This window comes from Oncorhynchus gorbuscha, linkage group LG05 (genome assembly GCF_021184085.1).
Source record: "Oncorhynchus gorbuscha isolate QuinsamMale2020 ecotype Even-year linkage group LG05, OgorEven_v1.0, whole genome shotgun sequence".
Taxonomy (NCBI): domain Eukaryota; kingdom Metazoa; phylum Chordata; class Actinopteri; order Salmoniformes; family Salmonidae; genus Oncorhynchus; species Oncorhynchus gorbuscha.
In genome coordinates this window covers 62,956,161-62,982,510 of record NC_060177.1, presented here as the reverse complement: position 1 = coordinate 62,982,510, position 26,350 = coordinate 62,956,161, and the positions used below count along the sequence as shown (strand labels likewise).

The 26,350-nt window shown below is 42.1% G+C and overlaps 1 protein-coding gene across 1 annotated transcript in view; it reads left to right on the top strand.

The window, feature by feature from the left end:
* Positions 1 to 12,834, top strand: part of LOC124036268 (leucine-rich repeat transmembrane neuronal protein 4-like) — a 34,993-nt gene extending 22,159 nt beyond the window's left edge. The window contains exon 3 of the mRNA XM_046350597.1: positions 12,272 to 12,834. The gene's annotated coding sequence lies outside the window, so the exon portion shown is untranslated. The remainder of the gene's footprint in view (positions 1 to 12,271) is intronic.
* The last annotated feature ends 13,516 nt before the right edge of the window (positions 12,835 to 26,350 follow it).

Here is a 26,350-nt window from a genome sequence, read left to right as displayed (position 1 = left end):
CCTCTGAGACTATCACAGTGCAGGTGCATTTATACGGAGACTTGATTACACACAGGTGGATTGTATTTATCATCATTAGTCATTTCGGTCAACATTGGATCATTCAGAGATCCTCACTGAACTTCTGGAGAGATTTTGCTGCACTGAAAGTAAAGGGGCTGAATAATTTTGCACGCCCAATTTTTAAGTTTTTGATTTGTTAAAAAAGTTTGAAATATCCAATAAATGTCGTTCCACTTCATGATTGTGTCCCACTTATTGTTGATTCTTCACAAAAAATACAGTTTTATATCTTTATGTTTGAAGCCTGAAATGTGGCAAAAGGTTCGCCAAGTTCAAGGTGGCCGAATACTTTCGCAAGGCACTGTAGTTAGAGAAAATAAATAACTGGGCAGAGGGCATCCCTGTCTTGTCCTTGTTGATAACTTAAATGCATCAGAGATTTGTCCATTTCTTCTTATACCGTGCCTTCAAAAAGTATTAACACCCCTTAACTTTTTCCACATTTTGTTGTGTTACAGCCTGCATTTAAAATGCATTTCATTGAGATTTTGTGTCCCTGGCCTACACATAATATCCCATAATGTCAAAGTGGAATTATGTTTTTGCAAATTAATTACAAAATGAAGTCAATAAGAGTCAATAAGTATTCAACCCCTTTGTAAAAGCAAGCCTAAATTAGTTCAGGAGTAAAAATGTGCTTAACAAGTCATATAAGTTGCATGGACAATAGTAGTGTTTAACATGACCTTTGAATGACTACCTCATCTCTGTATCCCACACATACAATTATCTGTAATGTCCCTCAGTCGAGGAGTGAATTTCAAACACAGATTCAACAACAGAGATCAGAGAGGTTTTCCAATGCTTAGTAAAGAAGGGCACCGATTGGTAGGTCGGTAAAAATAAAATAAAGCAGACAATGTGTATCCCTTTGATCATGGTGAAGTTATTAATTACAGTTTGGATGGTGTATCAATGCACCCAGTCACTACAAAGATGCAGGCGTCCTTCCTAACTAAGTTGCCAGAGAGGAAGGAAACCGCTCAGGGATTTCACCAGGCCAATGGTGACTTTAAAACAGTTACAGAGTTTTAATGGCTGTGATAGTAGAAAACTGTGGCTGGATCAACAACATTGTAGTGACCTAATTGTGAAAAGGAGTAATATAAATATTCCAAAACATGCATTCTGTTTGCAATAAGGCACTAAGGTAAAACTGCAAAAACGGTGGCAAAGAAATTAACTTTATGTCTTGAATACAACGTTTTTGGGGCTTATCCAACACAACACATCACTGAGTACCACACTTCATATTTTCAAGTATGGTGGTGGCCTTATGTTATGGGTATAGTTCTCATCGGCAAGGGCTAGGGAATGTTTTGGGATAAAAATAAATGGAATAGAGCTAAGCACAGGCAAAATCCTAAAGGAACACCTGGTTCAGTCTGCTTTCCAACAAACACTGGGAGACAAATTCACCTTTCAGCAGGAAAATAACCTAAAACACAAGGCCAAATATAGACTGGAGTTTCTTACCAATATTACATTGAATGTTCCTGAGTGGCCTAGTTACAGTCTTGACTTAAATTGGCTTGATAATCTATGTCAAGACTTGAAAATGTCTGTCTAGCAATGATCAACAACCAACTTAACAGAGCCTGAAGAATTTGAAAAACAAATAGTGTGCAAAACTCTTAGAGACTTACTCAGAAAGACTCACAGCTGTAATCACTGTCAAAGGTAATTCTAACATGTATTTACCCAGGGGTGTGATTACTTATGTAAATTCAATATTTCTGCATTTAATTTGGAACACATTTGCTAAGATTTCTAAAAACATGTTTACACTTTGTCATTATGGGGTATTGTATGTATAAAAATGTATTTCAATCCATTTTAAATTCATGCTTTAACACAACAAAATGTGGAATAAATCAAAGGGTATGGATACTTTCTGAAGGCACTGTAACTGCTTTGGGAGATTCATTTTAGATTACAGAATATCCACTGATCCATGGAAATGGCCCAAACTGATCCATGGAAATGGCCCAAACTGATCCATGGAAATGGCCCAAACTGATCCATGGAAATGGCCCAAACCAGCTGTTCTTCTAAATGTATCTTTACTGCAGGGCAGGTGAAAAAAAATAAAAAATGCAACAACAAATTATTTCATTTTTTTTTTTTCTATTCTCTCAACATAGTGGTAGGATGGCTAGAGAATGTACTCCACAAGAGAGTTATTGACTAGAGTCATTGTACCTTGAGCAGGCTTGAATCCACCGAAATTGAAAAAGCAATGTGTTTATGCCCTCTTGAAAAAGCCAGTTATTATAAATACTTTGCAGATGTAGGATTCTAATTTTATTACCCTGTTGTTGCCCATATGTCTGCACATATGTGACATAGTACGCAATTGTTGGGGACCACTTTTGACTAGTGAGTGCTACTTTCAGATCTACTGGCTAAAAGGTATACAAGAGTACCGGAGAATCTCTTTAAAATGTTCATTCCATTTTTTTGTGTGTGCATGCCTTATGCTAGATTCATCAGAGCATTGGAGTTTAGCTTTCTTACCCCTTTGCTCTGTAAATAATATGTGATGAGCCTGAGCCTGTCACACTGTGAGAGCACTGGTAGTGTAGCTATATGTTTAGTGATGGTGACTCACCCAGAGAGTCATTCCTTATCCTCTGCAGCTGAAATGGCTTATTTTCTAAAGAAGGCATGTGTGGGCACCACTGTTTTCAAAATCATTTCTAGCTCTCAATGGCTTGTAGTTAATCTTATCTTTTCACCTTTCTCTCTTTTCAATCAACAGCCTTTCTTGTCTCAGAGGACAGTGATGTTCATGTGGATTTCCCCAAGATATTCTGACCCATGTGTTTAGACACTGACAAGTTCATGACCTTGCCTACTGACCAACCATAGAGCCTTTCTAAGGTTTATCCAAAGGGTGATTATTGACAGTGCATCTGACGAGCTGCAGATCCAGGTTATATCTGTATACCGTATTAGAGAAGCTTCTATCATAGGAGAGATATTCCCTCATTTATTTGAACAAGTAGAGATCATAGTCAACCACAACCAGTGCTCTTTCAGCCAGAACAGAGGGGATTGCATTAATATTATTCCTTAGAAGTTAATGTTTCTACTGGTTATTTACTTATCATTTTGCACTTACTAAAGTATCTCTGATTTGCAACATTAGCTTGATATCCCATCTAGAGAAAGCCAGCCTGATAAACCATAGAAATACATTAGGAAATGAAATGGTCTGTTCCTGGCACACTAATGTGCATTCAGCTGTTTTTTCTCCATGCATACACTACAGACCTTCACCCCTTGTTTCCTCCGAAAGTATTGAAACCTACTCTCTTTCTTAGTGAGAGAGGGAGAAGGAGTACAATTTCTGGAGAATGGAAAACAAAGCTATTCCCTAACCATGTACTGTATGTACTATTGTAACATTAGTTTCTCTGGATTTTAAAATATTTTTTTTAAATGCACAGCCCAAAACAAGTACCTTTATTTGAGCATTTGAATGGTTATTTGTAAAAACCAAATAGTCGACCAAATTATATTTGAAAGTATTTATTTTCTTTCAAATACTTATTTCAAATACTATTTTCAGATACCTGGGTTTTTAAAATAAAGGTTATCTGAATACTTGTTTTGAAATATATTGAAAAGTAATTGAAATACCTGAAATAGTATTTGAAATGAGGTCTGTATCAAATAATGTAAAACAGATTATCTGTCTTACATGATTTGTATCATTTTATTGTATGTTATTTTGGTATGATGAACTGAAATTTCACGCGCTATTCAGGATATTCATAATATTGATAACATTAATATTCATGTCAAAGGATTTTACTTATGTCGTTCAACATTTTGTAATATCATATTAACACTTAACTCGGGAATGGTTGGCTCACGCTGTTACAGCAATAAGCCGAGAATAGATTAACAGCATGTTCTTGCATAATTTCTGAATGGCACACTGTGATTTCTCACACTCTGTTAGTGCTCAATTTCAGACAGTGAGAGGGTAGGGCAAGCACAGCATGCAGGGCTTTCTGCCCTATGTTTGGACATGAAAAATAATTAGAGGGTAAATATAATTATTTTTGTCATAGCTTGTTGGAATTGCAAATGACTGGTAAATGTGTATGAACCCTTCTATGGGCATTCACTTTCCATTACTGAGTATATGTTTTGCTGTTATCATTGTCCACATGGTGCGTCATGTTTGTTCTGAAATATTACATTTACATAAGTATTCAGACCCCTTTCTCAGTAGTATGTTGTAGCACATTTGGTAGTGATTACATGTATGGTCTCGAGACTTCTTGGTTATGATGCTACAAGCTTAGCACACATGTATTTGGAAGTTTTGGGCCACTCATGGACATTGAGAGAGTTGTCCCGAAGCCACTCCGGCGTTGTCTTGGCTGTGTTCTTAGGGTGGTTGTCCTGTTGGAAGGTGAACCTTTGCCCCAGTCTGAGGTCCTGAGCGCTCTGGAGCAGGTTTTTATCAATGATCTCTCCGTTCATCTTTCCCTTGATCCTGACTAGTCTCCCAGTCCCTGCTGCTGAAAAACATCATCACAGCATGATGCTGCCACCACCATGCTTCACCGTAGGGCTAGTGCCAGGTTTCCTCCAGACGTGACGATTGGCATTCAGGCCAAAGAGTTCAATCTTGTTTTCATCAGACCAGAGAATCTGGTTTCTCATGGTCTGAGAGTCTTTAGGTACCTTTTGTCAAACTCCAAGTGGGCTGTCATGTGCCTTTTACTGAGGAGTGGTTTCCGTCTGGACACTCTTTAAAAAATATATTTTATTTGATTTATTTCACCTTTATTTAACCAGGTAGGCTAGTTGAGAACAAGTTCTCATTTGCAACTGCGACCTGGCCAAGATAAAGCATAGCAGTGTGAGCAGACAACACAGAGTTACACATGGAGTAAACAATTAACAAGTCAATAACACAGTAGAAAAAAAAGTGGAGTCTATATACATTGGGCATGAGGTATAATTACAATAATAATAATTACAATTTTGCAGATTAACACTGGAGTGATAAATGTTCAGATGGTCATGTACAGGTAGAGATATTGGTGTGCAAAAGAGCAGAAAAGTAAATAAATAAAAACAGTATGGGGATGAGGTAGGTAAAAATGGGTGCGCTATTTGCCGATAGACTATGTACAGCTGCAGCGATCGGTTAGCTGCTCAGATAGCAGATGTTTGAAGTTGGTGAGGGAGATAAAAGTCTCCAACTTCAGCTATTTTTGCAATTCGTTCCAGTCACAGGCAGCAGAGAACTGGAACGAAAGGCGGCCAAATGAGGTTTTGGCTTTAGGGATGATCAGTGAGATACACCTGCTGGAGCGCGTGCCTCAGATGGGTGTTGCCATCGTGACCAGTGAACTGAGATAAGGCGGAGCTTTACCTAGCATGGACTTGTAGATGACCTGGAGCCAGTGGGTCTGGCGACGAATATGTAGCGAGGGCCAGCCGACTAGAGCGTACAAGTCGCAGTGGTGGGTGGTATAAGGTGCTTTACTGACAAAACGGATGGCACTGTGATAAACTGCATCCAGTTTGCTGAGTTGAGTGTTGGAAGCAATTTTGTAGATGACATCGCCGAAGTCGAGGATCGGTAGGATAGTCAGTTTTACTAGGGTAAGTTTGGCGGCGTGAGTGAAGGAGGCTTTGTTGCGGAATAGAAAGCCGACTCTTGATTTGATTTTCGATTGCAGATGTTTGATATGAGTCTGGAAGGAGAGTTTACAGTCTAGCCAGACACCTAGGTACTTATAGATGTCCACATATTCAAGGTTGGAACCATCCAGGGTGGTGATGCTGGTCAGGCGTGCGGGTGCAGGCAGCGAACGGTTGAAAAGCATGCATTTGGTTTTACTAGCGTTTAAGAGCAGTTGGAGGCCACGGAAGGAGTGTTGTATGGTATTGAAGCTCGTTTGGAGGTTAGATAGCACAGTGTCCAAGGACGGGCCGGAAGTATATAGAATAGTGTCGTCTGCGTAGAGGTGGATCAGGGAATCGCCCGCAGCAAGAGCAACATCATTGATATATACAGAAAAAAGAGTCGGCCCGAGGATTGAACCCTGTGACACCCCCATAGAGACTTCCAGAGGACCGGAGAGCATGCCCTCCGATTTGACACACTGAACTCTGTCTGCAAAGTAATTGGTGAACCAGGCAAGGCAGTAATCCGAAAAACTGAGGCTACTGAGTCTGCCGATAAGAATATGGTGATTGACCGAGTCGAAAGCCCTGGCAAGGTCGATGAAGACGACTGCGCAGTACTGTCTTTTATCGATGGCGGTTATGATATCGTTTAGTACCTTGAGCGTGGCTGAGGTGCACCCGTGACCGGCTTGGAAACCAGATTGCACAGCGGAGAAGGTACGGTGGGATTCGAGATGGTCAGTGACCTGTTTGTTGACTTGGCTTTCGAAGACCTTAGATAGGCAGGGCAGGATGGATATAGGTCTGTAACAGTTTGGGTCCAGGGTGTCTCCCCCTTTGAAGAGGGGGATGACTGCGGCAGCTTTCCAGTCCTTGGGGATCTCAGACGATATGAAAGAGAGGTTGAACAGGCTGGTAATAGGGGTTGCGACAATAGCGGCAGATAGTTTCAGAAATAGAGGGTCCAGATTGTCAAGCCCAGCTGATTTATACGAGTCCGGGTTTTGCAGCTCTTTCAGAACATCTGCTATCTGGATTTGGGTAAAGGAGAACCTGGAGAGGCTTGGGCGAGTAGCTGCGTGGGGGGCGGAGCTGTTGGCCGAGGTTGAAGTAGCCAGGCGGAAGGCATGGCCAGCCGTTGAGAAATGCTTGTTGAAGTTTTCGATAATCATGGATTTATCGGTGGTGACTCTACCATAAAGGCCTGATTGGTGGAGTGCTGCAGAGATGGTTGTCCTTCTGGAAGGTTCTCCCATCTTCACAGAGGAACTCTGGAGCTCTGTCAGAGTGACCATTGGGTTCTTGGTCACCTCCCTGACCAAGGCCCTTCTCCCCCGATTTATCAGTTTGGCCGGGCTACCAGCACAAGGAAGAGTCTTGATGGTTCCAAACTTCTTCAATTTAAGAATGATGGGGACCACTGTGTTCTTGGGGACTTTCAATGCTGTCTCAGAGCTCTACAGACAATTCCTTCGACCTCATGGCTTGTTTTTTGCTCTGACGTGCACTGTCAACTGTGGGACATTATAGATAGGTGTGTGCCTTTCCAAATCATGTCCAATCAAATGAATTTACCACAGGTGGACTCCAATGAAGTTGTAGAAACATCTCAAGGATGATCAATGGAAACAGGATGCACCTAAATTTCGAGTTTCACAGCAAAGGGTCTGAATACTTATGTGAATAAGGTATTTCTGTTTTACATTTTTTAATAAATTAGCAAACGTTTCTAAAAACCTGTTTTCACGTTGCCATTATGGGGTATTGTGTGTAAATTGATGAGGGGGAAGAACAAAAAAACATACATTTTAGAACATGGCTGTAATGAAACAAAATGTGGAAAAAGTCAAGGGGTCTGAATACTTTCAGAATGCAATGCATATTGATGACAGACATCAGAAAAGCACACACAATGAAGCAAAGTCATCTGTCCTATAAGCATCGTTGGTCAGCTGGAAACACGGTGAACAGCATTAGAGAGAGTTCATTCGCACAGAACACCCTTTTGAATGATTTCACTGGGACCCTTTTAACTATAACAATGATAGCTGCCATGACCTGCTTAATGAAATATTTATCAGTGTTTTGAAGATTGAGACTATTTTCATGACTATTTGATACAAAGACACCAGATGTCTTGAGAGTGTGTCTTTGTGAGGGTGTTTGTGCATACGTCTGCTCAGTGACTTGCCTGGCTTCAGACATCAGAAAGTACCCATAATGAACCAGAGTAGCATCGATGGTCAGCTCCAGATCATCTGAGCAATGCGTTGACAACAGTGATGAGCTGAAAATAGGATGAGCAGCGTTAGGGGATGATAAATCCCTACATCTGAAGGATTATGTACGTAAAACACTTCTCAAATAAAAATGTAATTACATAGTGAATTTCCAAAAAAAAACAAAAAAAAAGATTTTTCTTGAATCTTTAGAGCTTGCAGTATTACGATGGAGAAGTTGCTGTACTGATTTGGCTTTGCTTAATTTTTTTTATGGCAAGGCAGTTTAACAACTGGGTAGATGTCAGACAAAATCAACTACAGTATTTAGTTATGCATGTTTATGTAAAATGGAATGTTTATTAGTAGTTTTGAAATACTCAATTGATTAACATTAAAGGCTAAATGCTTACTTACTTGTGTGTGTCTTAGACTTGAACATACATCATGCATTGATGTCAATGCATGCATGCCATTTGTGCAAATTGTTTTGTTTCTGTTCATAGGATTAAGCCCTAAATGATTATTATCAAACTATTATCTGAATTGTTAGCTGAAACATGATATCCTGTGATAGTTAGTGAAGTTACAACTTCTGTGGTCTTCCCTGTCCGACGCTGAGTCAAACTTTATCATCTTCTTTCTAATTAGACTACCTTCACTTCATTATACAGTCAATCTATGGAAGCACAGGCCCTTGGGTCATTAGCATGCCATTCAGGGCCCATGTAATGACCAGAGATGATGATAGCAGCCTGTCTATGCTCTATGTTTGGATCACATAGACCACTGAGTGAATTATCCAGCTGACGTGGAGAAGGCCCAGCCTGAGGATGTTGTTAATATGCCAACGTGGGCTCATGCTACCCACGGCAGTCTGAGATTGACGCTGGGCCATGCTGGCACACTGCAGCTGTCTGTATCCTAATGGGAAATCATTCTTTTTCAGCCTGACCCCAATTCAGAACAGTGCAAAGGGGGAAAAACTTGAGTGAATGCTTTGATAAGCAATCCAAACCTAATAGCTTGGAAAATTGATTTAATTGCGGTGCACATTGACCTAAGTGTTTATAGCCTGTTCTCTTTGGTATCCTCAGCACTCGTCTTCTTACTTACGTTTGTCCGTCTTTCCAAAAAGGGACTAAGGGAGAGAGTGACAGAGAAGGGGCCTTCTTCAGGTTTTTGTACAGGTCCATTGATGAAGCTACAGAACTAGGATTTTATATTATATAATGATGATTAACTCCTAATCTTCCTCTTTCAGCTTTTCTGCAAGATGTTTGAATGTTGGTGAACAAATCTTGTGATATCCTACCTACAGTATGTGATTTGCAGTGCTTGGATTTAGTTATTTGATATGGTTTGTTATGGTCATATAGGACATATCTTGACGAATGTACTAGTCAGTGTACTAGGGGACCAGAGTAGCCTAGTGGTCAGTGTAAGGAGATATATTTGGGGTACCCCACTCAAATAAAATAAAAAAATGATTTGAATTTAAATGCCTTAAATTGATATAGAGTAAAGGAGAGGCTCAGGCTTAGAAATAGCTATTAATAGAGAGAAGTGTTTTACAGGGTGTTCATCTATCTAGGGCTATTTATGTTTTTGCTGTGTTATAATGTGAATCAGAGAAGACTTCTTCAGCCACGTTCTGTTGAGGGAAGACATCAAGGAGGCCTAAAGCAAACTCCTCTGTCTGCGCTGTTTAACCTTTAATGCATGGTGTTGGCTGCTGCCCAGGCTATGCTAGCCCTATGAGTCACGCCTTTAAAAGATCCCACCATAACAGCTAGCTCCTTCCCAATATACCTGATTAAACCTGGATGCACACGCTCACCGGCGAGCCAAAAAGCCTTTTATTTTTCAAATATTCATCACTCAGACCTGGATTTAATCCTATTTTCAGAAAGGGGTTCAGGGAAGGAGATCTTCAAACTGACTACCACAATGGAGGATGTTTTCACAAGACTACATCAAATCGCTCAATCCATTACGAAGTAAAATAGAAAAGTCTGTCTGGTCAGTGTTGTCTTGATTGCTTCTCGAATAGATCCTAGAGCTGAGGTCCCAGTGTTTTTGTGTTTGAGGACAGGAGTCAAGTGGTACAACTTAAATCCCATTTAGCTAAATGTCATTGTCATTTTTTTCTGCATTAGTGCATAGTGCAAGCACATTATGGTTGTAAACAGAGTTTGACACAGAACACATCTAGGATTTCTGATCAGTTAGATTAATCGCAAAAAGTTTAAGGCCTTGCTGCCAAAGTATGTTGACTTGTGCCCCCCACCTCCCACACACACACTTTGGTGCTCTTCCCTGATAGTTGCCTCTCAACTGTTACAGTGTGGAGTACAGTATCTATTATGCTCACAAAGCAACATGAACATTGACCAGATGCATTGAAATGTAGGTCTAATTAACACTTAAACGTTCACAGTCCTATTGGGAAATCCAAGTTGCTGACCTGCCAGAATAGAATCGTGGCAAATTCACCTACTGGGATTTACACAATTTGAAAATGACCGGAGACCAGGCCTGTTTTAAAAGAGCTGTTTTAAGCTATGGCCCCCTTCCTGTCATGTGCTGTTAACAGAGAAAGGGGGCAATTTGCTCAACACTATAGGGCCATAAGCTAATTTAAAGTCTTTCACACAGACATTTTGTTCTTCCCATTACACTAATTAGGAAACTTTTTCCTAAAACGAGTCATTCTGCTGACAATTTGTTGTGAATCCTTCATAGATACAGCCACTGAATATATTAACATTCTGGGCATGGTTGTGAATATTAAGTTCCCCAAAGATCAAGCTAGGTTCAGGAGCTTGAAGACTGAAAAAGCTTGAAAACTGATTCAGGTGGTTATCAAATGAGCAATAATGTCTCCACAACAACATTGTAAAGTGTATGTTCATATATTAGGTATTTTACTTCTAGTTGAAGAAGGTATGGCTTAATCCACAGAAACTAATTCTGGGAACAGAGATCTCAAGCCCTCACCATAGTACATCAATTTAGAGAGGAAATCGTATTGTAATCAAGATTATATTATATTTACATTCAATAAATATCCAGATGTGTAAAGAAATAGTTTCAAGAGCTTAGCTGGGGAAGTGATAATCAATGCTATACAAATGTAATTCATTCAGTTTTTGGGGCCATTGCGAGGTTGACCAGCTCAGAAGTAAAATAAAATCTCAAATATAAAGCAGTGCAGGCTACAAAAGTCTCTTCAAATGATTAGCACATTTAGTTTTGTTTCTGTTATGTTGTGTGTGTGTGTGTGTGTGTGTGTGTGTGTGTGTGTGTGTGTGTGTGTGTGTGTGTGTGTGTGTGTGTGTGTGTGTGTGTGTGTGTGTGTGTGTGTGTGTGTGTGTGTGTGTGTGTGTGTGTGTGTGTGTGTGTGTGTGTGTGTGTACTATTAACAGAATCAATTAAATATTGTGATATTAGTTTCAATATTTAATGCCACATTTATAGGGTTTGATCGGATTTAATTAAACATAATTCACAGAACTGTAGTACATAAAAGTGAGAGAGGCCTTTGAATCAGCAGAGTGCTTGCAATTTAACAAGAGCCCCCTGCTTAATGGTGTCAAGACTCCATTTAAAAGAGTAAAAGCAAGTATGTATGCACTCTTGCTTAAGGCTTTAATCTTGCACACTGTATACTGCAGATCAGTTTAGCTGAGTGGGTGCCCTACTACTATTGATGGTCCTGCATGCTTCTGTTAGTGTATTTTGCACTGTGGTACATACAGTTCATTTGTCATTTTAGTGTTTAGACTGAGATAAATCATTTATGACCTTGCACAAATGAGCTCAGTGATATTCATGTGTTTTGTGCAGTAGAGCACAATTATTGCATGCAATAATCTGATTTGTTTTAGGTTTACCAGAAAATCTGATATTAATTTCAATTGTCAATGACTAACAGATAAAGGAAACACTGTGTTGGCGGTGTTAACTACATTAAAACTGACACAACCTGCACACTGTTCCTCTCACAGACAGTCTCATTGGATGTTGACATAAAACCACACCTGTCCCTCAAATATACCGTTAACATTGTTTCAGTGAATCTGCCTTGTGGTTTTCCCTTTATCTGTGACTGTTTGAATTGGGACCTTATACTACTGTAAACTGGCCGAACATTTTGGGACTGCTCTCATTGTGAGATTTTTGCATGCAATTTATCTGTACACTAGCCTATTTCACTTTGCACCCTAACATAAAAAGTTGAACATAAAAAAACATAAAAGTTTTTTTATACCTCTCTATTTTACTCTCTCTTTCCATCCCCCTATCCTTTCCCTTTGTTCTCTCAGGTACCACAGCAGTTGAGTGCCCTGACGTTGTACAGGTATGAACAGCCCATAGTGGACTAGTGCCAGGCCCGTGGGGCGCTGCACCTCAACATGGGCTTTGAGCCCCCCTCCCAGCCACAGGGATGTCTGAGGCCACTGGGTTGCAGGTCAGGTCATACTGCTGGTCTCTCCTCTGCGCCCACTGCCTCACTCACGCGCACAGACCCCCAGCCTCCCCCCCCCCAACAGTGACCTGTGCAGACGGGGAGACCAGACAAGCACTCCCCTCTCCATCTGGGCTACTGAGCATGGTGTTGCTACAGTACTGTATACTGCTGCAGATCGTGAGGGAGAACAGCTGCAAATCTGTACTGGGGGATAACATTCTGACTGAGGAACCTGTTATTCATAGAGAGAATTAATTTATACCTTCACTAATAAAAATGTAAATATTCATTAATGGAAATTAGAGAGCACTGTTACAAGATAGCAGAGCATATTTTACCCTTTGATATCCACAATTACTGAAAATAGTCCAATACACTATGACATTCCTTCTGCTACTGAAATGGTGTCCAGCATCATGAGGAGAAATGGAAATAATTACATGATTCATTACTCTCATTGAACTTATTGACTCAGTTGCTCACAGTTTTGGAATCTTCCCTGTGTTAAGTAAGTAATTAAATAGAAAAATGCAATAAATATAACTGGGGAAACAGTAGGGTGAGCAATGGAATAGCAGAACAAATTAAAAACTAACAGAGCTGAAAGGTTTTGTGCTGCTTTTTCAAATAACACTGCCAGTCAGAGATCTTATGCATTTTCAAGTCCCCGTAGAGATTTCATCTCAATAAGTGAGCCACTCAAATTAAATTATTCACAAGGAGAAGAGAAAACTTGGTAAGTAATGGGCACACCGTTTTCATGTCAAGTGTACAGCTGACATTTCTTTGCCAGAAGTATGTATTTTAATGGAGATTTTTATTATGTTAGTGATTTTTATGTTCATTATAATACAATGCAATTATTTATTTAGTACAAGATGAGAAGTAGAACATTGATGAGTAAAAGGAACATTGTTTTCATGTCAAGTGTAGGCTACAGCTGACATATTGTTTCAGAAATGCATTGTTTGTACAGTATTGTGTTGATATTGTTTATATTCATCATGATCATCCATCGCATTTTCTTGATTAATGACAATTTATTTTATTTTTATGTTTTTAAAACATGCCAATCCTCATTCTGATTGTAAGATCCTCTCTGTCTCTCACATATCATGTGTACTTACTGAAATGGAAACCTTTTAATGTGACCTCAGATCATGGCATTCACCAAGAGATCAGCGGCGAACTCAGTCACACTCTTTGAAAACAAAAGTGCTATCTAGAACCTAAAAGGGTTCTTCGGCTGGACCCATAGGAGAACCCTTTGAAGAACCCTTTCCACAGAGGGTTCTACATGGAACCACAAAGGGTTCTCCTATGGGTACAGCCGAAGAACCCTTTTGGAACTATTTTTTTCTAAGAGTGCAGAGTGGAGATGGAGAACTTTGTACAGGATGGTTTTGACTGAGACTCAGTACTGTTTAACAGCTTGAGTCAGACTTTCCATAGCTGTGGCACAGTAGATCAACCATATTTGATGTCTACTTCCCCCACGTCTACTGTGACTGTTACAGTAACCATCTTTATGTATCCCCTCTTCCCTCATGTCTACTGTGACTGTTACAGTAACCATCTTTATGTATCCCCTCTTCTCCCATGTCTACTGTGACTGTTACAGTAACCATCTTTATGTATCCCCTCTTCTCCCATGTCTACTGTGACTGTTACAGTAACCATCTTTGATGTATTGCCTCTTCCCCCATGTCTACTGTGACTGTTACAGTAACCATCTTTATGTATCCCCTCTTCCCCCATGTCTACTGTGACTGTTACAGTAACCATCTTTATGTATCCCCTCTTCCCCCATGTCTACTGTGACTGTTACAGTAACCATCTTTGATGTATTGCCTCTTCCCCCATGTCTACTGTGACTGTTACAGTAACCATCTTTATGTATCCCCTCTTCCCCCATGTCTACTGTGACTGTTACAGTAAACATCTTTGATGTATCCCCTCTTCTCCCATGTCTACTGTGACTGTTACAGTAACCATCTTTATGTATCCCCTCTTCTCCCATGTCTACTGTGACTGTTACAGTAACCATCTTTGATGTATTGCCTCTTCCCCCATGTCTACTGTGACTGTTACAGTAACCATCTTTGATGTATTGCCTCTTCCCCCATGTCTACTGTGACTGTTACAGTAACCATCTTTGATGTATTGCCTCTTCCCCCATGTCTACTGTGACTGTTACAGTAACCATCTTTATGTATCCCCTCTTCCCCCATGTCTACTGTGACTGTTACAGTAACCATCTTTATGTATCCCCTCTTCCCCCATGTCTACTGTGACTGTTACAGTAACCATCTTTATGTATCCCCTCTTCTCCCATGTCTACTGTGACTGTTACAGTAACCATCTTTGATGTATTGCCTCTTCCCCCATGTCTACTGTGACTGTTACAGTAACCATCTTTGATGTATTGCCTCTTCCCCCATGTCTACTGTGACTGTTACAGTAACCATCTTTGATGTATCCCCTCTTCCCCCATGTCTACTGTGACTGTTACAGTAACCATCTTTGATGTATTGCCTCTTCCCCCATGTCTACTGTGACTGTTACAGTAACCATCTTTGATGTATCCCCTCTTCCCCCATGTCTACTGTGACTGTTACAGTAACCATCTTTGATGTATCCCCTCTTCCCCCATGTCTACTGTGACTGTTACAGTAACCATCTTTATGTATCCCCTCTTCCCCCATGTCTACTGTGACTGTTACAGTAACCATCTTTGATGTATCCCCTCTTCCCCCATGTCTACTGTGACTGTTACAGTAACCATCTTTGATGTATCCCCTCTTCCCCCATGTCTACTGTGACTGTTACAGTAACCATCTTTGATGTATCCCCTCTTCTCCCATGTCTACTGTGACTGTTACAGTAACCATCTTTGATGTATCCCCTCTTCTCCCATGTCTACTGTGACTGTTACAGTAACCATCTTTGATGTATCCCCTCTTCCCCCATGTCTACTGTGACTGTTACAGTAACCATCTTTATGTATCCCCTCTTCTCCCATGTCTACTGTGACTGTTACAGTAACCATCTTTATGTATCCCCTCTTCCCCCATGTCTACTGTGACTGTTACAGTAACCATCTTTGATGTATCCCCTCTTCTCCCATGTCTACTGTGACTGTTACAGTAACCATCTTTATGTATCCCCTCTTCTCCCATGTCTACTGTGACTGTTACAGTAACCATCTTTATGTATCCCCTCTTCCCCCATGTCTACTGTGACTGTTACAGTAACCATCTTTGATGTATTGCCTCTTCCCCCATGTCTACTGTGACTGTTACAGTAACCATCTTTATGTATCCCCTCTTCCCCCATGTCTACTGTGACTGTTACAGTAACCATCTTTGATGTATCCCCTCTTCTCCCATGTCTACTGTGACTGTTACAGTAACCATCTTTATGTATCCCCTCTTCCCCCATGTCTACTGTGACTGTTACAGTAACCATCTTTATGTATCCCCTCTTCCCCCATGTCTACTGTGACTGTTACAGTAACCATCTTTGATGTATCCCCTCTTCTCCCATGTCTACTGTGACTGTTACAGTAACCATCTTTATGTATCCCCTCTTCCCCCATGTCTACTGTGACTGTTACAGTAACCATCTTTGATGTATCCCCTCTTCTCCCATGTCTACTGTGACTGTTACAGTAACCATCTTTATGTATCCCCTCTTCTCCCATGTCTACTGTGACTGTTACAGTAACCATCTTTATGTATCCCCTCTTCTCCCATGTCTACTGTGACTGTTACAGTATTCTTCAAGCAGCCTCTTTTGGATGTGGTTCATACTCATACACCACTTCAAGGACACATATGTAAATAACAATTCCCAATGTCAAACAAAGTGTCTCTGCTTTTTCATGGACACAGTCATTTCCCTACGAAGAGGAGCAGCCTTATCTGAAGGTCAGATGAACTTGAACATGACCTGATCTGGATGTAGAGACTGGCTATGAGAGTGTTTCTGACATTATGTGAAGTCGGGCTACTTGCAATATTGGCTTGCTGTTTGAACAAGGTGTTATCCAGATTTCCATGAATTAAACCATGTAAAATATCAGCTTTAACTGTCATCATAGGATAAAATGATATTTCAATTGATTTTCCGATCAATTGTTTTTTATGCTCATTAAAGAAGAGATGACTGTGAACATTAAAATTGCTTTTTCATTTGTTTACTGGGATATTGTTTCTCTTTTAATACCATGAAATTATACTGCTTATCATTTGTCTGGGAATGTGGTTTTCTGGGATAATGTAGACCACCTGTAATACGGTGCTGAATGAGAACTTTGTTGTTTTTCATTTTCTGCATCAAAGCACCACATATCTGACGAATTGATGATTGTAACAAAGTAAAGCCATTATTAGCTGATGTAACACCATAACACCGGTGCGGCAGGTAGACTAGTGGTTAGAGCGTTGGGTCAGTAACCGCAAGGCTGCTAGATTGAATCCCTGAGCTGACAAGGTAAAAATCTGTCGTTCTGCCCCTTATTAACAAGGCAGTTAACCCACTGTTCCTAGGCTGTCATTGTAAATCAGAATTTGTTCTTAACTGACTTGCCCAGTTAAATAAAGATTAAATCAAATAAAAAAATCAATATATACTTAGAGTAATCATCACATATTTAAACAGTGTTGTTTGCTTTTGTAAATTGTGAGATAACTGCCTGCAGAGTGAAGAAGTATGTACATGACACACCTTTCCAAATCCAATTCAAACTCAAAGACTGAAAAGCACAGTGTATTGCAAATGATTTATTGACTTTATGAAGCAATCAAATACAATGATTGAGCTCATACCGTTGGCATGCGCACAGTAGCCTACATAGAACCAGAAGCATTTATTTCACAATTATTCTTTACACTCTGAGTTATTCCCATCCCAGGGACATATTCATTGACAGTGCATAACAGCTATCATCAAGACAGAAGAATCTGATTCTCTCAGTCTTAAAGTCGACTGAAAGACTCTCTCCAAGGCTGCCAACATCCTGGCTTGTCTTTGTTCTCGGCAAGAATAACAGTCTTTGTCCTTCTGAGACTTGATCGTTTCCAATTTCCTCCCTTTTCTGACTGTGGACCTCATTTTTAGAAGTGCAAAGTTTGCTGCATTAGCAAGAAGAGTTGGTTGGCTTATTTTTCAACCTGCTTTTTTATTTATCTGAACAACATATTGACGCTTACGTCAATACATTGCATTCAATGGGAAAAGAAAAGTGTCACAGGGTTGACGCTTATGTCAATACATTTGCAGTCAATGGGAAAATATGAAAGCCAACTAATTGACGCTTATGACAATATATTTCAAGTCAATTGGAAATTATGGTGATAAAGTTCCAATGGGTAAATTGGTCAAATACTTACACAGACAAACAGACAGACAGGCATGCAGATAGACATGTCTCTCTCTCTCTGTTCTCTAATCCCCCCTCTCACTCTCTCCATCCCTCCCTTCTCTCTCCCACCTCGTATCTTTCTCTCTCTCTGTTGACCCCCCCTCTCCCTCTCCCACCTTCACCCCTCTCACTCTCTCCCATCTCTACACCACCCTCACCATCCCCTACTCTCCCTCCTCGCCCGTCCATTGTCTCTCTATCCTTTTTTCCCTCCCTCCAAACACAGAGATAGACGGATAGGTGGACATACAGGCAGGCAGGCAGGCAGGCAGACAGACAGACAGACAAACCGACAGACGGGCAGGCAGGCAGACAGACAGACAGACAGACAGACAGACAGACAGACAGACAGACAGACAGACAGACAGACAGACAGACAGACAGACAGACAGACAGACAGACAGGCTAGTTTTAGGTAATTTTTGTTTTATTTTTTGAGACCTACCGTAGCTCTCTTTTTACAAATGCGCCCTGTATACACAACATAAATATACAGTACACATTATACCCAAACTATATATATACAGTCACACATTAAAATACAAAAACATAGTCATGAGAAGCACAAATACAACTGTCATGCAGGTGATAGAGGACCCAAAAGCGACTTAACAGAAACAGAGTTTATTCAAATCCAAACAGGGAGTAACAGAAATCCTCTAGTCTGTAGAGGGGAATAACAAGAGAAGCGGCCACAGACTGCAGGTCGCTTCGGGTAGGCGCAGGCCGTAGTAGACAGAGACACCTGCTCACACGCAGCATCTGATGAAGGCAAAAAACACGACAGGACAGGGCGAAACACAATCACAGCATGGTGAATACAAAACAAGGAACCGACGGGACAGGAACGGAACACAAAGGAATAAATAGGGACTCTAATCAGGGGAAAGGATCGGGAACAGGTGTGGGAAGACTAAATGATGATTAGGGGAATAGGAACAGCTGGGAGCAGGAACGGAACGATAGAGAGAGGAGAGAGAGGGAGGGGGAGAGAGAGGGATAGAAAAAGGGAACGAACCTAATAAGACCAGCAGGGGGAAACGAACAGAAGGAAAAGCAAAATGACAAGATGATATAAGACAAAACATGACAGTACCCCCCCACTCACCGAGCGCCTCCTGGCGCTCTCGAGGAGGAACACTGGCGGCAACGGAGGAAATCATAGATCAAACGGTCCAGCACGTCCCGAGAAAGAACCCAACTCCTCTCCTCAGGACCGTAACGAAAAACGATAAAAAGGAAACTAGGGTACTACTCTAAAAAAAAAAAAAAGAGAACTAGGGACAGACTGAGACACAGCAAGGGCAGGAACAAGAACAGGAGAGATGCGATGGCAGGGAACAGACTGAGACCCAGCAAGACCAGGAGCAGAAGCAGAAAAAAAATTACCAGACTTCTTCTGCGCGCAGTCTGAACACGCAGCCACGAAACGGCGCGTGTCACGCTCCTGAGTCGGCCACCAAAAGCGCTGGCGAATAGACGCAAGAGTGCCTCGAACACCGGGATGACCAGCTAACTTGGCAGAGTGAGCCCACTGAAGAACAGCCAGACGAGTGGAAACAGGAACGAAAAGGAGGTTACTAGGACAAGCGCGCGGCGACGCAGTGTGCGTGAGTGCTTGCTTAACCTGTCTTTCAATTCCCCAGACTGTCAACCCGACAACACGCCCATAAGGAAGAATCCCCTCGAGATCAGTAGAAGCCACAGAAGAACTAAACAGACGGGATAAGGCATCAGGCTTGGTGTTCTTGCTACCCGGACGGTAAGAAATCACAAACTCGAAACGAGCGAAAAACAACGCCCAACGAGCTTGACGGGCATTAAGTCTTTTGGCAGAACGGATGTACTCAAGGTTCTTATGGTCTGTCCAAACGACAAAAGGAACGGTCGCCCCCTCCAACCACTGTCGCCATTCGCCTAGGGCTAAGCGGATGGCGAGCAGTTCACGGTTACCCACATCATAGTTGCGCTCAGATGGCGACAGGCGATGAGAAAAATAAGCGCAAGGATGAACCTTATCGTCAGACTGGAAGCGCTGGGATAGAATGGCTCCCACGCCTACCTCTGAAGCGTCAACCTCGACAATGAATTGTCTAGTGACGTCAGGAGTAACGAGGATAGGAGCGGACGTAAAACGTTCTTTTAGAAGATCAAAAGCTCCCTGGGCGGAACCGGACCACTTAAAACACGTCTTGACAGAAGTAAGAGCTGTGAGAGGGGCAGCAACTTGACCGAAATTACGAATGAAACGCCGATAGAAATTAGCGAAACCTAAAAAGCGCTGCAACTCGACACGTGACCTTGGAACGGGCCAATCACTGACAGCTTGGACCTTAGCGGAATCCATCTGAATGCCTTCAGCGGAAATAACGGAACCGAGAAAAGTAACGGAGGAGACATGAAAAGAGCACTTCTCAGCCTTTACGTAGAGACAATTCTCTAAAAGGCGCTGTAGAACACGTCGAACGTGCTGAACATGAATCTCGAGTGACGGAGAAAAAATCAGGATATCGTCAAGATAGACAAAAACAAAAATGTTCAGCATGTCTCTCAGAACATCATTAACTAATGCCTGAAAAACAGCTGGCGCATTGGCGAGACCGAACGGCAGAACCCGGTACTCAAAATGCCCTAACGGAGTGTTAAACGCCGTTTTCCACTCGTCCCCCTCTCTGATGCGCACGAGATGGTAAGCGTTACGAAGGTCCAACTTAGTAAAGCACCTGGCTCCCTGCAGAATCTCGAAGGCTGATGACATAAGGGGAAGCGGATAACGATTCTTAACCGTTATGTCATTCAGCCCTCGATAATCCACGCAGGGGCGCAGAGTACCGTCCTTCTTCTTAACAAAAAGAACCCCGCCCCGGCCGGAGAAGAAGAAGGCACTATGGTACCGGCGTCAAGAGACACAGACAAATAATCCTCGAGAGCCTTACGTTCGGGAGCCGACAGAGAGTATAGTCTACCTCGAGGAGGAGTGGTCCCCGGAAGGAGATCAATACTACAATCATACGACCGGTGAGGAGGAAGGGAGTTGGCTCGGGACCGACTGAAGACCGTGCGCAGATCATGATATTCCTCCGGCACTCCTGTCAAATCGCCAGGTTCCTCCTGGGAAGTAGGGACAGAAGAAACGGGAGGGATGGCAGACATTAAACACTTCACATGACAAGAAACGTTCCAGGATAGGATAGAATTACTAGACCAATTAATAGAAGGATTATGACATACTAGCCAGGGATGACCCAAAACAACAGGTGTAAACGGTGAACGGAAAATCAAAAAAGAAATAGTCTCACTGTGGTTACCAGATACTGTGAGGGTTAAAGGTAGTGTCTCAAATCTGATACTGGGAAGATGACTACCATCTAAGGCAAACATGGGCGTAGGCTTGTCTAACGGTCTGAAAGGAATGTTATGTTTCCGAACCCATGCTTCGTCCATGAAACAACCCTCAGCCCCAGAGTCAATCAAGGCACTGCATGTAGCACCCGAACCGGTCCAGCGTAGATGGACCGACATAGTAGTACAAGATCTAGATGAAGAGACCAGAGTAGTAGCGCTCACCAGTAGCCCTCCGCTTACTGATGGGCTCTGGCCTCTTACTGGACATGAATTAACAAAATGTCCAGCAACTCCGCAATAGAGGCACAGGCGGTTGGTGATCCTCCGTTCCCTCTCCTTAGTCGAGATGCGAATCCCTCCCAGCTGCATGGGCTCAGTCTCAAAGCCAGAGGAGGGAGATGGTTGCGATGCGGAGCAGGGAAACACCGTTGATGCGAGCTCTCTTCCACGAGCCCGGTGACGAAGATCTACCCGTCGTTCTATGCGGATGGCGAGAGCAATCAAAGAGTCCACATCTGAAGGAACCTCCCGGGAGAGAATCTCATCCTTAACCACTGCGTGGAGTCCCTCCAGAAAACGAGCGAGCAGCGCCGGCTCGTTCCACTCACTAGAGGCAGCAAGAGTGCGAAACTCAATAGAATAATCCGTTATGGACCGTTCACCTTGGCATAAGGAAGCCAGGGCCCTAGAAGCCTCCCTACCAAAAACTGAACGGTCAAAAACCCGAATCATCTCCTCTTTAAAGTTCTGGAACTTGTTAGAGCAATCAGCCCTTGCCTCCCAGATAGCTGTGCCCCATTCTCGAGCCCGGCCAGTAAGGAGTGAAATGACGTAAGCAACCCGAGCTCTCTCTCTAGAGTATGTGTTGGGTTGGAGAGAGAACACAATCTCACACTGCGTGAGAAAGGAGCGGCACTCAGTGGGCTGCCCGGAGTAGCAAGGTGGGTTATTAACCCTAGGTTCTGGAGGCTCGGCAGGCCAGGAAGTAACAGGTGGCACGAGACGTAGACTCTGGAACTGTCCAGAGAGGTCGGAAACCTGAGCGGCCAGGTTCTCCACGGCATGGCGAGCAGCAGACAATTCCTGCTCGTGTCTGCCGAGCATGGCTCCTTGGATCTCGACGGCAGTGTAACGAGCGTCTGAAGTCGCTGGGTCCATTACTTGGTCGGTTCCTTCTGTCATGCAGGTGATAGAGGACCCAAAAGCGACTTAACAGAAACAGAGTTTATTCAAATCCAAACAGGGAGTAACAGAAATCCTCTAGTCTGTAGAGGGAATAACAAGAGAAGCGGCCACAGACTGCAGGTCGCTTCGGGTAGGCGCAGGCCGTAGTAGACAGAGACACCTGCTCACACGCAGCATCTGATGAAGGCAAAAACACGACAGGACAGGGCGAAACACAATCACAGCATGGTGAATACAAAACAAGGAACCGACGGGACAGGAACGGAACACAAAGGAATAAATAGGGACTCTAATCAGGGGAAAGGATCGGGAACAGGTGTGGGAAGACTAAATGATGATTAGGGGAATAGGAACAGCTGGGAGCAGGAACGGAACGATAGAGAGAGGAGAGAGAGGGAGGGGGAGAGAGAGGGATAGAAAAAGGGAACGAACCTAATAAGACCAGCAGGGGGAAACGAACAGAAGGAAAAGCAAAATGACAAGATGATATAAGACAAAACATGACAACAACATCACAAATCACCCAGAAAAAAAGTTCAATTCCTCCACAAATAAGTCCCCAATCATTACTCTAAATTGCCCAAACGGCATCAGAAAATCATGATGAAATGTATTTCGAATTGTGTTCCAGCAATACAGCATTAAAGCTCAAAGTAGATTTCAAGTCAATCAAAAATAATTATAATCCAATATCCTCTTCAAAATTCAGTATAACAATAATCTTATTATCTATACCTGCAAGACCATTGTGTCCAATAGAGGTCAAAAATGTTTTTGGGTTGATTGCCTTCAAATTTCATATGCCGGGTCATGACAGTCTCTTGGTCACAAATATGTACATTTGGGAACATTCAACCTTTTGGAAACCGCAACTACGACCCCTACTAAAGTCACTTCCTGTAATCACAGGATCCTAGCTACAGTGCCTTGCGAAAGTATTCGGCCCCCTTGGACTTTGCGACCTTTTGCCACATTTCAGGCTTCAAACATAAAGATATAAAACTGTATTTTTTTTGTGAAGAATCAACAACAAGTGGGACACAATCATGAAATGGAACGACATTTATTGGATATTTCAAACTTTTTTAACAAATCAAAAACTGAAAAATTGGGCGTGCAAAATTATTCAGCCCCTTTACTTTCAGTGCAGCAAACTCTCTCCAGAAGTTCAGTGAGGATCTCTGAATGATCCAATGTTGACCTAAATGACTAATGATGATAAATACAATACACCTGTGTGTAATCAAGTCTCCGTATAAATGCACCTGCACTGTGATAGTCTCAGAGGTCTGTTAAAAGCGCAGAGAGCATCATGAAGAACAAGGAACACACCAGGCAGGTCCGAGATACTGGTGTGAAGAAGTTTAAAGCCGGATTTGGATACAAAAATATTTCCCAAGCTTTAAACATCCCAAGGAGCACTGTGCAAGTGATAATATTGAAATGGAAGGAGTATCAGACCACTGCAAATCTACCAAGACCTGGCCGTCCCTCTAAACTTTCAGCTCATACAAGGAGAAGACTGATCAGAGATGCAGCCAAGAGGCCCATGATCACTCTGGATGAACTGCAGAGATTTACAGCTGAGGTGGGAGACTCTGTCCATAGGACAACAATCAGTTGTATATTGCACAAATCTGGCCGTTATGGAAGAGTGGCAAGAAGAAAGCCATTTCTTAAAGATATCCATAAAAAGTGTCGTTTAAAGTTTGCCGCAAGCCACCTGGGAGACACACCAAACATGTGGAAGAAGGTGCTCTGGTCAGATGAAACCAAAATTGAACTTTTTGGCAACAATGCAAAATGTTATGTTTGGCGTAAAAGCAACACACCATCCCCACTGTCAAACATGGTGGTGGCAGCATCATGGTTTGGGCCTGCTTTTCTTCAGCAGGGACAGGGAAGATGGTTAAAATTGATGGGAAGATGGATGGAGCCAAATACAGGACCATTCTGGAAGAAAACCTGATGGAGTCTGCAAAAGACCTGAGACTGGGACGGAGATTTGTCTTCCAACAAGACAATGATCCAAAACATAAAGCAAAATCTACAATGGAATGGTTCAAAAATAAACATATCCAGGTGTTAGAATGGCCAAGTCAAAGTCCAGACCTGAATCCAATCGAGAATCTGTGGAAAGAACTGAAAACTGCTGTTCGCAAATGCTCTCCATCTAACCTCACTGAGCTCGAGCTGTTTTGCAAGGAGGAATGGGAAAACATTTTAGTCTCTCGATGTACAAAACTGATAGAGACATACCCCAAGCGACTTACAGCTGTAATCGCAGCAAAAGGTGGCGCTACAAAGTATTAACTTAAGGGGGCTGAATCATTTTGCACGCCCAATTCTTCAGTTTTTGATTTGTTAAAAAAGTTTGAAATATCCAATAAATGTCATTCCACTTCATGATTGTGTCCCACTTGTTGTTGATTCTTCACAAAAAAATACAGTTTTATATCTTTATGTTTGAAGCCTGAAATGTGGCAAAAGGTCAAAAAGTTCAAGGGGGCCGAATACTTTCGCAAGGCACTGTACGTTCTTAAAGACTTGAAACTCAGGGTGTTTTTGACAGTGTTTTTATGTAACTGCAGGGAGAATATAAAGGACCAGGTTGAGGATGAATTAAGCCACTTCCAGTTGCCATGATGGTCATGATGGTTTGTGTAGAAGAATGGTTAGCTAGTTCAATCACAGTCCACGGAGGCATCATGGCTATATACGGGCTGTAGGTAATGCTTTTCTATGGAAGAAAATCCTTGTTATCTGTGGGGTCAAGTTTTAACTATGAAGAATTCATTTGTAGGCTTGGGTTCATCGGGAGTGTCTGTTGAATGATCCCATATATTGAATTTTGTTTCTAGCCTCAGCCGTTTTGCCGATGTCACTCAAAAGCACATTAACTCTAGGTCAGGCTACAAGTGAGGCCTACCTTTCCGCCATGTTGTGGGGGAGGGGCGAATTAATACATTTGAATTGGATTAAGGTTAGGGTTACAGTGCATTCGGAAAGTATTCAGACCCCTTCACCTTTTACACATTTTTTTTACGTTACTGCCTTATTCTAAAATGTATTAAATAGTTAGTTTCCCTCATCAATTTACACACAATATCCCATAATGACAAAGCTAAAACAGGTTTTTAGACATTTTCGAAACTGAAATATCACATTTACATAAATATTCAGACCATTTACTCTGTACTTTGTTGAAGCACCTTTGGCAGCGATTACAGCCTCAAGTCTTCTTGGGTATGACGCTACAAGTTTGGCACACCTGTATTTGGGGAGTTATTCCCATTGTTTACTGCAGATCCTCAACCTCTGTCAGGTTGGATGAGGAGCGTCGCTGCACAGCTATTTTCAGGTCCTTCCAGAGATGTTCGATCGGGTTCAAGTCCGGGCTCTGGCTGGGCCACTCAAGGACATTCAGAGACTTGTCCTGAAGCCACTCCTGCGTTGTCTTGGCTTTGTGCTTAGAGTCATTGTCCTGTTGGAAGGTGAACCTTCGCCCCAGTCTGAGGTCCTGCACGCTCTGGAGCATGTTTTCATCAAGGATCTCTCTAAACTTTGCTCTGTTCATCTTTCCCTCGATCTTGACTCTGTCCCTGCCACTGAAATACATCCCCACAGCAGGATGCTGCCACCACCATGCTGATGAGCGGTGCCTGGTTTCCTCCAGCCGTGACGCTTGACATTCAGGCAAAGAGTTCCATCTTTGTTTCATCAGACCAGAGAATCTTGTTTCTCTTGTTTCTTTTGTCAAACTCCAAGCACTGTTAACTGTGGGAACTTATATAGACAGGTGTGTGCCTTTCAAAATCATGTCCAATCAATTGAATTTACCACAGATTAACTCCAATCAAGTTGTAGAAACATCTCAAGGATGATCAATGGAAACAGTATTTACCTGAGCTCAATTATGAGTCTCATAGCAAATTATATGGAATATTTATGTAAATAAGGTATTTCTGTTTTTTATTT